Source organism: Pteropus vampyrus, unplaced genomic scaffold, assembly GCF_000151845.1.
Source record: "Pteropus vampyrus isolate Shadow unplaced genomic scaffold, Pvam_2.0 Scaffold199, whole genome shotgun sequence".
Lineage (NCBI taxonomy): Eukaryota > Metazoa > Chordata > Mammalia > Chiroptera > Pteropodidae > Pteropus > Pteropus vampyrus.
In genome coordinates this window covers 2,943,864-2,956,434 of record NW_011888980.1, presented here as the reverse complement: position 1 = coordinate 2,956,434, position 12,571 = coordinate 2,943,864, and the positions used below count along the sequence as shown (strand labels likewise).

General features: G+C 37.2%; 1 long non-coding RNA gene across 1 annotated transcript in view; it reads right to left on the bottom strand.

The window, feature by feature from the left end:
* LOC111746717 overlaps positions 1-12,172 on the bottom strand; it is a 21,512-nt gene extending 9,340 nt beyond the window's left edge. Inside the window, exon 1 of the long non-coding RNA XR_002783244.1 lies at positions 12,108-12,172. This is a non-coding gene — a long non-coding RNA (uncharacterized LOC111746717). The remainder of the gene's footprint in view (positions 1-12,107) is intronic.
* Positions 12,173-12,571: the final 399 nt, after the last annotated feature.

The window sequence follows — 12,571 nt, the reverse complement described above, 5'->3', positions numbered from 1 at the left end:
AAAAGCAAGTGGCAGGTCAGATTTGGCCTATGGGCTGAAGTTTGCTGACTCCTTCACTAGAAGGTTAAAAGTGCTGAGAAGTCCTGCATTATAGAAATAGGGCATTCATCTAATCCAATTTTTTCCCATGCATCTTTGACCACAAAACCCTTTTTTATCTCCACATGTCTATTGACATCTTATGCTAAACTAGTGTTCCTCGAGAATAATTTGGGAAGTAATGTGCTCAGAAAGAAAAGGCTACCTGCAAAAAGTTGTAATACCTTGGTGCTCTAAATATTTAATGCTGGAGCAAAAGCTCTGATCACTTTAGGAAAAAAAATCATTCTCTACTTCTAGATAGGTAGAAAATATGCAGCATCAGGAACCAAGCAATAAGTCAAAGACCAAGGGAAATTTCAGTGACAGAACCAGAAATCTGTCCTAAGGAGGCCCATGGCGCCATCTGGGACACCAGGGAAAAAAGGCTCAAAAGCAGGTCCAAATTCCAAAATCACCAGGTGGAGGCTCACAGCCAAAATAATTCCAATTATTTCTCATGCTCTCGATGGTTCTCAAGGCTGCTCATAGTACAAAGAAAAGTGTATTTCTAAGATAAATTAACTGCTCAAAGAACAATCCCAAATACAACAGAAGTTAATTTCTCATTCGTATAAAGTTCCAACTGGTGTTACTGATCAGTGGGCAGCAGCTCTCTTCCACACAGTAATTCAGAGTCCCAGGCCCTTTATTTTATTTGTTTGTTTGTTTATTTGTTTGTTTGTTTGTTTAGTGGCTCTGCCATTCCTCATTGTCTTCTGTTGGATCCTCGGAATCTGACTAATAGTCAGGAAAGAGAGAGGGCATGGAGGATGGAGTAGAGCCCTTTATGGACCAAGCAGCTCTGTGAACATCTTTGGGCCCAACATAGGATACAATACAGTGGGAAGCCAAGGTGAAGGGCTTGTGCCTCCCTGGAAAACCAAAGATAATTCCAAGCTAAATGTATGAGCTCTGTAAATCTGCAGATTGAGTCTTAACTTGACCTGCATTCTACTTTCCATTCATCATGAATTCTTTCTATTTATTTATTTTGTCCTCTTTCAGTGTCTCAGTAATCTACTCTAATTTTTTTTTTGCATAAGAGGAAATCATTAAATTAAATATAATATTAAGTCATGTTTCAAGTGGGTAAAAGAAAAAAGTGCCCCTTGAGGTGGATCTCATTAAAAACAAACAAAACAAAAACAAACCACTAGAGTTTACAGAAACTCCTGTGAGCTTTTCCTTTTTTGAGACCACACTAAAGCTTGGATGGTTCTCTCCAGGTTGAACTATCCAGCGCCCCTCTACACAGGAAGTCTAGCATCAACTCTAGGTCCGTTTCAGAGACTGACCCAGAGAGAAAAATCCAGAACTCTGGCTTGTCTTCCACAGTCTTGCTGCAGGCACTGACCTCATGTGGTTCATGAAAGGAGGACAAATAGCTGTGTCCTCCTTCCACTAACCACAGCCAAATCTAGATGGAGACCATCTAAGATAAACCAGAGCCCACCCCACCCCGCGTGGGCGCCACCTTGTGGTTCCTGACTCCCAATTGCTCACATTTCTACCCAAGCACCAGCAGACAAGCACCAACTGCAAATCCCAGATACTAACAGTTAAATTCTAACTAGGAAAATGTAGTGAGATGGGAGAGGGAGAAGTAAATTTAATTTAGGAGAAAAAATAAATACTTGTTTGAATAGTTCTAGAATAGTAACTACTATCTTTCTCAGGGCTGGGAACCAGGGAAGGATGACAGGCCACTTAAAGCACATTGGAAGGCACACACTTACGTACTTCTTTTGATATTTCTAACTGACTGTTAAGAATAATTTTTTTCATCAGGGAAACATTTCGTTTTTAAAAAATAATGAATGTAGATAATCATGCTATGCAAAATAAGCCACACAGAAAAAGTTGAAAATCACATGATATCACTTATATGTGGGATATAAATCTAAAAGCAACAAGTGAACAGGACAAACAAATAGAGACTCTAGGACATGGACAATAGACTAGTGGTTACCAGAGGATAGGGGAGAGGTGGGGGGGGAGGAGGGAGGAAGATGAGGTAAAGGGGGTCAAATATGTGGTGACAGAAAGAAATCTAATTATGGGAGAAGAACACACAGTGTAAATATAGATATGCATTACTGTTAAATCGTACACCTGAAACTGGATTCCGTTAACCGATGTCACAAAAAAAATTTTTTTTAATTGTAAAAATAATAAAAATAAAATAAAATAATGAATATTATTTTGGAATACAAACTAGAGACAATCTGTAGGCTGCATGCTTAACTCCATGAGCCCTCTACCCACAAATGAAGCCACACGCTCACTGTGACCTCCTCCTCCCCTAACGTGGGATCCTTTTGGAATTTGAATCATAAACTTAAATTTTCTCCCTCATTATTGTCACATTTCACATAAAATTGTAACTAAGAGATGATAAAAATAATTCACACATATATATTCACTATTTATATATAAGCATAAATAAATATATAGGTGTGCTTTTATACATGTATGTTACACAGTTCCTGAATTACAAATAAATTCTCCTTTAATCTTCACAACCTTGTGAGATAGGCATGGCAAAAATTCTTCCCATTTCACAGATGAAGAAACTAAAGTCAGAAGGGTGAATGAGGTCATGGGGGCAGTTAGCTGCAAAGCAGGACCCAGACACGGGTCAGCAGAATTGGCTCCCCTCGCCGGATGCCTCTAATAACTAGAGTGGAGCATGACGGCCTGTTAGCTGCCTCTGCCTCCTCCATCCCCTTTGTACACTATGTCTATCCGCACACACACCCACATCCACACTTCAAGTATAAGTTATCTCCTCCTAACCACTGCTTTACGAGAGTAGGGAGAAAGAGACCAGAACCCAGCAATGGAGAATCATTACCTTCGTTGTAGCTGCAGGGAGGTCAGTAGCATCATGAACCTTGTGGAATTTGGGTAGCCTTCTAATAATCTATTACAGAGAAAAAAATCATCTCCATAACAAAAGACAACAAAATAAGGCTAGAAATACAGAGTGCTGTTCATACGTTGAGTCAGTGACTGTACAAAAGCAACAGGACAGGTCAGATTCTCCCTCCATGCTCTTGATAGCCCTGTCACAATATATTATAGACCAACACAGAGAGGTTCCTTCTATCACATATTCTATAAGTGTATCACCTTTTTACTACAAGGATACCTCATCCAGCCCTCAACTCCACAGCCTCCCACAGCAGCAAGTCTCACTCAATGGCCCCACAGCTACAAACACACTGTTACCTGGGACCTGAGATACAGGGAAAAACTTCTACAATCTCTAGTGGCAGGAATTAATGAGTTGGGAAGCAGTGATATGGGTTTTGTCATTCACCCTAACTGGTTCTGGTCAAGGGCAAAGATATCTTAGCCTGGAGACCTTTGCAATTCTAACTGCTCAGGTATTCAGCCTGCCCCAAGGGCTTGCTCTGGCTTGGATTGTAGCCCAACTCCCACCTAACTCCCAATTAAATATATCACACCCGGTCTGTGCCTGATGGAGGAAGCCCTCACTTGCTAAGGGGCTTAAATCACTTGACATGTGCGTGCCAATTTTCCCCTCCGTATCGCTTTTACTGATTAGCCTTTTCTTTTTCCCTCGTTAAGAAAATGATTGGAACTCATTATTTTAAAGAAGCCTTGATGGGATTTGGCTCAAATACAAAACATTATTTTAACCAACAGCAAACCTACAAAGTAGCAAAAATTTTAAAGGTAGAATTTACTCAGTTATAGTACTGGTGTAAAGAAATGGACACTCTCTCACAGTATTGGTAAATCGTAAATCAGTATGACCTTCCTGAGGGGAATTAGTCAATGTCCACCAAAATTTTAAACTTCATGATTCCACTTTTAGGAACATACGCTACAGAAATATGACTATCATGTGTACACATAAAGATGTACATAAAATATATTCTCTGATACACTATCACAAAGAACTAAAGGTTATAATAAAAATATTATATTTGGTAATAAAATTATAGCATATAACTAAATATTAATCAATAGTCAATGATAAATAAATTTTATAGCATTCTAAACTATGGATCTATTAAATTTAATGTTAATATGTCTGTGTCATACAGTTGGAAAAAGAGATAGCTAAACAATATAATAGTTGATTCGATGTTTTAAATGCATATTTGTTTGTGGAGATTTGCATAAGAAAACTCCAAAATTTCATAGAATGATACACCCCAAGCTGTAAACAGTATTTATTTATGTAGTGAGCAAGATAAAACTTTTTCTTTTAACTCTACACACCTCTGTACTGTTTAAATTTGTTGCAGTTTATGAAATCAGTAATATAAAAAAAAGGCAAGAAATTTGTTTTTTTAATTGTCATATATTTTCTTAGCTACATTCTGGTTTGAGAATGATGTCTCCCCAAGAACTCCATCACCAGCACCTTCTTCTCTCCCATCACACCTAACACAGGGAAAGCATTCTTTGATAATCGCTTGGCCAACGATTTTATTGAAAGCTTCAGTGTTCAGCTTAGAAAATTAAACAGCATGGTCTTTTCCCTTGAGTTTGCAAAGTAGAGTGAAAAGACTGACAATTAACTTATAAAATTATACAACCCGTAATGAGGGATAGGTACACCACAGTGATGATATAATGGTCGCCTGGGAAGAAGAACAAATGAGTCAGCCAGGAAAAGTCAAGGAAAGGTTCACCAAGCAGGAAGTTCTTAAATTGAGACTTGAACATTAAGCGGAATTTTTTTCAAGTAATTAAAAATGTAATTTTAATAACACTTTAAATAATTACAAATAAATAAAAATTGCTTTTTGCATAAAATCATAAAAGGATTTAAGACAGAAGATACAAATTGAACACAAAGTGAAAAAGTGGTAGGTGATTCTAAGCTCTCTTCCAGCTTGAAAACATCCATTTTGATCACTCAGAATATTTATTGAGCACCTGCAATGTGTTCAGATCTAAACTGAGTAGGAGCAGAGAAGGGAGGATAAAACTATGTGCCATGGTCTCAATTCTTAAGAAGTTTACAATCTTGGTAAGGAAACCAAACTAACGCACAAAAATGTATACCTAGCAGTGCCCAGCTCAATAGGCCATTCAAAATATTAACCTATTGACATTACATAACACTAAATCGTATGGTGTTAACACCAAAGATGATGGCCATAAATGATACAACCAAAAATCAAGACACACTCTTCAGATTTGTAAACTGATGTACAGCATGTAAATATTCAGCTACATTTAGTACCAGTTTCAATGAATCTATTTTTTTAAATAGTAAAGTTGTATGAAATCTAAATTCTGGCAAAAATATACATATATTAACAAAATAGATGAATATTTAATTATTATAGCCACTGCAAGTGTTGATCATAAAACAAAGCTCTCAGTGTCCAAGGATAAAAAATTTTGCTTTTAAAAATCATTGTCGACACTATAGAAGGAAATGAACATTTGATGGCTTACAAAGGCAGAAGTATCCGGGAAGCTTATCAGAGATACCAAAGATTTCCATAGACAGTGCATTCGAAGGTTCAAAATTTTTGCTTTCTTGCCTCTCATTAGTCTGAGTTGTATACTATTCGTTTCTAAAGAGAAAAAGATGTTCAGAGAAAACAACATTTTTAAAAGTTTTAGAGACTATCAGAGTTGAGTTTACAAAGCAAATGGAAGTGTCACGTTAGAAATTAAAACTTTGGACTAGGCGGTTGAGGAATGAGCTGGGGGAGGTTGCGGGGAAGGGAGGAAAACCAGCTCTTGTTAAGTTTACGGCCAATTAACATTTGCCATACTTCAGACTCCGATGTTTAGCAAGGGCTTCTCAATATTAAAGGCAGCTCTTTGAACAATAGAGTCCTTTTTTTCCTGCAGTTCACAGCTGTCAGAGATCATTTAACTCCCTATATATTTCCAAAAAGTGATGCCTTTAATGGGCAGCGTAAACACTGGGGTTAGAGCACACTGAAGCTTGACTCAGACACATGGTGTTAGGGCACTGCTCGCATCTGTCAGGATCTGGAAGGGAGGCCTAAGTAAATAATGCCAAAAACTTCATTTAAAGAAAGAGCAGAAGAAAAAATTAAAGAGAGAGGGTGGGGTGGGAGCAGGAAAGATGAGGGAGACAGACAGCCAGAAAGAGAAAGAAGAGAAATACGATAAGGATAAGAGAAGAAAGAAAGATTAAACTTCTGCCACAGAAGCTGAAAATGCATTAATTAAAACTTCAGTTCCCTTCTTAAAATGGTCCATTTCCATTCAAATGTAAACGTAGTCATAAAGTAGTATGTTAAGTCTCGCATGTCAGACCTAAACAAATTTCCTGGTTATTAGGAATTCAACCAAAGCTCTTATTATCTCAGAACAGTTTATATGTAATTTCCAATTTGTTTTTCTTCTTTTACAACAGATCCAGGTATCACATATAGCATGTACTGATTTTTCTGTTTCTCTCAGTGCCTTCAATGGCCTCACTGTTCTCCAAGACCAATAAAACCAGTGGTGTGATGTTCCTCCCTTTGGTCTGGGATTGTCTATTAGAAATATAAATCTAATAGTTATTAAAGAGAGACTATGAAACTTAAGAAAAAGACTCAAACTTCTAATTAGGCAAGTGTCACATACAAGATTAAATGTTTTGTGAGCTCAGCAATGTTTGTAGAAATGTAAGAATCTTAAAATCTTCCTTCAAAAAAAATCTTCCTTTCAAATAAATAGCGAGAAGTAGTAAAATGGTCTTCATAACAGGAGGTTAAGTAAAATCCCAAATGCATTCAGGAATTTTCAATATAATCTTAAAAATAGCTAACCTCTAAAAACTAAATTCATGGAAGAGTGTCATCTAACTTTATCTTTTTAAGTAATATTTGTAATTGTAATAAAAGCATAAAAAGCTTAGCTATATATAAAAGAACCAAGAAGGAAACGACTCATCCCAAATTTTACCAACTAGAAATAAGCAATGTTAAGTCTATAAATATTACTACAGACTCTCTTTGAATGTAGATAAAAAATGGATGTTATATGTCAATATTATCTCAATAAAACTGAAAAAGTAAGAAATAAAAAAATTGATAGCTATAGATACAAAGACAAATAACGATTTCGTTAGAATGAAATCATGCAATTTGTACCATCTTAAAATATTAAGTCTTATTTTATATGCATTTAATAAAGGAAAAAGAATTTGCGTAAAACTGAGGAAACTGCAAAAATTTAGATAAATGTTTCTTTGCCATGTGAGATTAAGAAAGAAGTTAAGTCATTAGCAGTCTAGAGTGATCATTTGTTGCTGACAGTTTAAAATTCATATTTTTATTTTTAAACAGTTTAAATTGGTTTCTTGCTGGAAAATGAGGCCCTCATTCACTTTCTCCTGCCTCCCTACTCCTCCTAACAACACTTATATAAACCATAATTCTCACGTTAGTTTGCTCTTAGATCTATATTTGAATGGATTCTATGCTCACAACTTGTCCACCACCACTCCTCCACGCTTGAGTTCTTTATTTTGATTCATCTTTTGACCCACATTATTTTTTTTTAACGCAGGAAAACATTTTGGGGGGTAAAATATACTAGAAGTTTTTCAATTTAATGCAAATCATGAAAATCGGGTACATGTAACTGTGCACTTAGTAAGAGTTAGGGAAAACATAATCTGCTTAGGCACCTGAGACTTTAAAATACAGCAGGTCATTGGAGATGAGATTTGCGGGAGGGCTTGCTATGCCTCCAAAGGGAATCCATGCAGAAAACTCTAGGGGCTGACAGAAGAAACCTAGAAGACAGGATTAAGGTTCTAAATCAGCAGGGGGAGGCATGTCAGCTACATCCAATCTCTTCAGAAGTGCCCAATTAGACAGCAAATGCTCCTCAAAGTAGGAGGAATCTGAGAGTCTGCTTTGGTACATAAATTATTTCAAAGCAAGGAGGACTACTTTTTAAGGATGATTTGTCTCCTTTTCATTCCATCCATTTAGACATTTAACCTCAAATTCAGCCTGTTAAAAATTGAACACACCATTTTCCCCTATATGTCTGGCCTTCCTCATGCCTTTCCTAGTTAAGTAAGGAGGCATCCTCGTGCCCCCAGTTGCACAGGTCAGAAACTTTCTCCTATTTACTCCTGTATCCCGTGTCCAATTCACTTTGGTCTTCTCCACTGTCGTCATCTCAGCCAGCATTATTTCATAGAGTGATAAGTTATGACTCTTCCTCATTCTATTCTCCAGAATGTAACAATGTACCTATGAAATAGCATTTGCATGAAAAAATGGCCCAATAAAAATTTTAAATTATCGTGAATTTTTTATTCTGACAGTCTCATTTTTTCATAAAAGTGAAATCCTATGAGCAGCAAACAAGATTTAAAGTCTGTACTGGGGGTCAGCAAAATCGTTTGTAAAGGGACAAATGGCTTACAGGCCATACAGTCTCTGTTGCAATTATTCAACCTGGTCATTGTTAGTAGTGCAAAAGCAGCCTTAGAAACAAATGAATGCATCTGTGTTCCAATAAAACTTTATTTATAAAAACAAGGGGTGGACATTTGAGAAAGAATTAACACCACTCCATCTCAAATTCTCCTCAAAAGTAGAATAAAAGTGAACACTTTCTAATTCATTCTCTGAGGCCAGTAAGAGTCTAATATCTAGAATATATAAAGAATTCTTTCAAATTAACAACAAAAAGACAGCCCAATTTAAAAAGGGGCAAAAAAAAAAAAAACCTTGAATAAACGCTTGAATAAACTTGAATAAACAAAATGTACAAATAACAATAAGCACGTGATATTCAATATGATGAGCTATTTGGGAAGTGCAAACCCACAATGTGACACCACATCAAACCCATTAGGATGGTTATAATCAAAAAAAGTGAAAGGGGGGGAAAACTGTTGGTGAGGATGTAGAGGAATCAGAATCCTTCTACGTTGCTCATAGGAATGCAAAATGGTTCAGTCTCTGTGGAAAACAGTTTGGCAGATTCTCAAAAAGTTAAACATAGAATTACCATATGACCTAGGAATTTTACTCCTAGGTATAAATCCAAAAGAATCCAAAATAGAGACTCAAACAAATACATGCATGCACATGTTCATAGCAGCACTTTTTGCAATAGTTGAAAGGTAGAAACAACTCAAATGTCCATCAACAGAAGAATGAGTAAACAAACTGTGGCATATACATACAATGAAATATTATTCAGTCCATAAAAGGAAATGAAGTACTGGTTTATAATGCAACATGAATGAACCTCAAAAACATTATGTGAAGTGAAATAAGCTATACACAAGAGTTCATATATTGTATGACTCTATTGATATGAAATATCCAGAATAGGTAAACACATAAAGACAGAGAACAGACTGGTGATTGCCCAAAGCTGAGGTTAGGGGGAACAGAGAGTAACTGCTTAACAGTAAGGGGTTTCTTTTTGGGGGTAATAAAAATATTTTGGAAATAGATAAAAGGGTTGATTACACAACATTGTGAATGTACTAAATGCCACCAAGTTGTTCACTTTAAAATTGTTAATTTTATGCTATGTGAATTTTACCTCAATAAAAATAAATAAAACTCACGTAGGTCAGATTGGGCCCATGCGCCCAGTTTGCTGGGCCCTAGTGTAGACTATAGGTAAGGAATTCATAGCTTGCTCGGATAGCGCCATTCTAGGTGACATTGATCTGTTCTAACTTAATCCATAACAAAAGCACTTTATCTTTCCACATTCAATGCAATTATTATTTCAAGTGACCACAGAGCTGAAAAAGCCTATGACTTCACACACACACACCTGGAGAATTCTGGAATTCTCCTCACTTAGATGGAACACAGAGGAGACAAACAGAAAAATCAGTCCATGAATCCAAGGCATAAAGAATCCAGAAAGTGAATGTTTTTCATTAAAACAAAAGAAAATGCAAATTTCAAAAAAGCCATAAGCTTTTCTAGAAAGAGATACATGTATTTTAGAGCTAGGAATAGTTGTAGTTTGTCTTACATAAGCCCCCAAAGATTTTTACAATTAGTCGTGACATTTAGGACACATATATGACAGGGTTTGACTTGAGGGTCTGCAGAGACCTTAGACGCAGAGAAGCCTTGAGTGATAGTGTCTCTTCATTACTAAACTACTAAATGGCACTCCCATACCCCATGTGCCCAAGCCAGAAACGTGGCAGATGTTCCTCACTCTGCCCTCTCCTTCACTCCCCTCACCCAATCACCATGTTCTTACACCTCCTTAATGCCCCGCTAAAGTTATCCATTTCTGGCATTCCCTTTACTATTGTCGGAGTTCAGCACCATTATCTCTCAGCTAGACTGTTGCAAGAGCCACCTTGCTGGCCCTCCTCACTCTAACTATGCCCCCTCTGATGTGTATTCCTTATTCCAGCTGCAGTGTGTTTTCTGAGACATCATGATTAAAAACTCAGGCTCTGAGTCAGAATGCCTGGGGTCAATTTCTTACTCCACTACTTTTCAGCTCCATGAATCTGAACAAGTTATTTCTTGTTATGGGCTGAGTTGTATCCCCCAAAATTTATATGTTGAAGTACCTCAGAAGGTGGCTGTATTTGAAGATGGGGTCTTTAAAAGGGTAATTAAGTTAAAATGAGGTCATTAGGGTGGGCCCTAATCAATATGTCTAGTGTCCTTATTAGAAGAGGAAATTAGGACACGGGTGCTGAGAGAAGACCGTGTGAAGGCACAAGGGAAAGACAACCACCAACAAGCCAAGGAGAGAGGCCTCAGAAGGAGCCAACCCCGCTAACATCTTGATCTTGGAATTCCAGCCTCCAGAACTGTGAGAATAAAGCTCCATTGAATAATGCACCCAGTCTGTGGTACTTCATTATGTTGGCCTCAGCAAACTAATACACATCTCTAAAGCCATAGTGTTTTATTCCGACAAAATGAAAACAATTATTGTGACTGCATATTTGGTGTAATTCTCAAATTCTTGGCAGCCAAGGCAAAATTGGAAACATACAGGTGAAAGAGAGTGTATCAGTCCAAAATGCTTGATACTGAATTTAAAAAGTAACATTGTACAAGTGTTTTGGGCGACTGTAAGACTCTACCACCAGGAAAGTTTAGTCAGCGTTAATTTGGGGGAATGATGAGTGTAGCTTAAACCCCTAAAGGCTGGTGTGTGCTGCCAAAATAACAAGAGAAGGGATGGCAACTGTCCTCTGGGCTGGAGTGTGAGGGGCACGAAGGGCGAAACTGAGGTGGACACACCTCATCAGGAGCACGGAGATGGGCCTCCAAACAAAAGGCATTTGTTGCTCTCAGGCACATTCTTGGCATTTCATTTCAGAAAAATGCCTCATGGCCAAAATGTCAGGAACGTGCTTGTAAATAACAAATTCCTTAGAGTTACTGAACACATCTCATCCTCTTTGTCAAAAAAGCTTGCAGTCAGCCCTTTGAAGCTTACATAGGCATATAGTTTGTACACCGGAGTTTCTCCTGTCAAATACAACATTTTCCTCTCTCGCAATGATTTTGAAACATACAGTTATCCACTGGAGATTTAGTCTTGAATTCTGGCACCTGGGCATGGATCTCCAGCCATGCTTTGTCAAGCTCTTATTGAGCGTGCTGTTGGAAAGAGTAGGCAAGGCTCCCACTAAAAGCACAGCTAAAAATATAGCATCAGTACCATTCATTCATTCATTCACTCATTCAGTCAACAAATATCGAAAGAACTAGTCTATGGATGGGTCAGGGTCTGTGCACAGGATCCAACAATGAATCAGATACAGCCCCCCTCAAGGAATATAGAGTCTACTGGGAAAGTCTGATAGGACAATTATTATACAGGGTGATAGGTGATATAATAAAATTAAAGATGGAGTGCTGTGGTGGGCACTTATTTTAGCAGAGGGAAGAAGTAGGCAGAGAAAGATTCCTCGAGGAAATGATATCTGAGCTGAACAGTTGCTCTGAAGATGGGAGTGAGTGAATCGTCAAATTTTACTCTAATATTCAGCATAGTGATAGAAAGCACAGTCCTGGATTCTGAAACTGGACTACCTGGGAACACATCCTGGCTCTGCTCCTCACCAACTGTGTATCCTTGGGAGTAGTTAATTAACCACTCTGTGCATCAGTTTCTTCATCTGTAAAATGGGAACAGTTAAATGAGTTAATGTACATATAAATAGAATGTAGTCACAGATATAAATATATATATATAAATAGAATTATGTATAAAAATAAATAAATATATAGAGAACACTGCCTGGCACAAAGTAATTGCTACGTCAGAACTTATGATATATGGTTATTAATATGAGTTGATTCAAATATCTTTGGGAAGCAATTTGAATATGTTATAGATATATGATATATTAATAAAATATAGTTGCTCTAGTAATAAAGTCTTTTTGTAAATGTTTTCTTTTTGGACAAATTTGAACCAGGACTTCATCACACACACACACACACACACACAAGCTATGTTTACTTTGGAAGCAAAATTGTAATAATATTCTAAT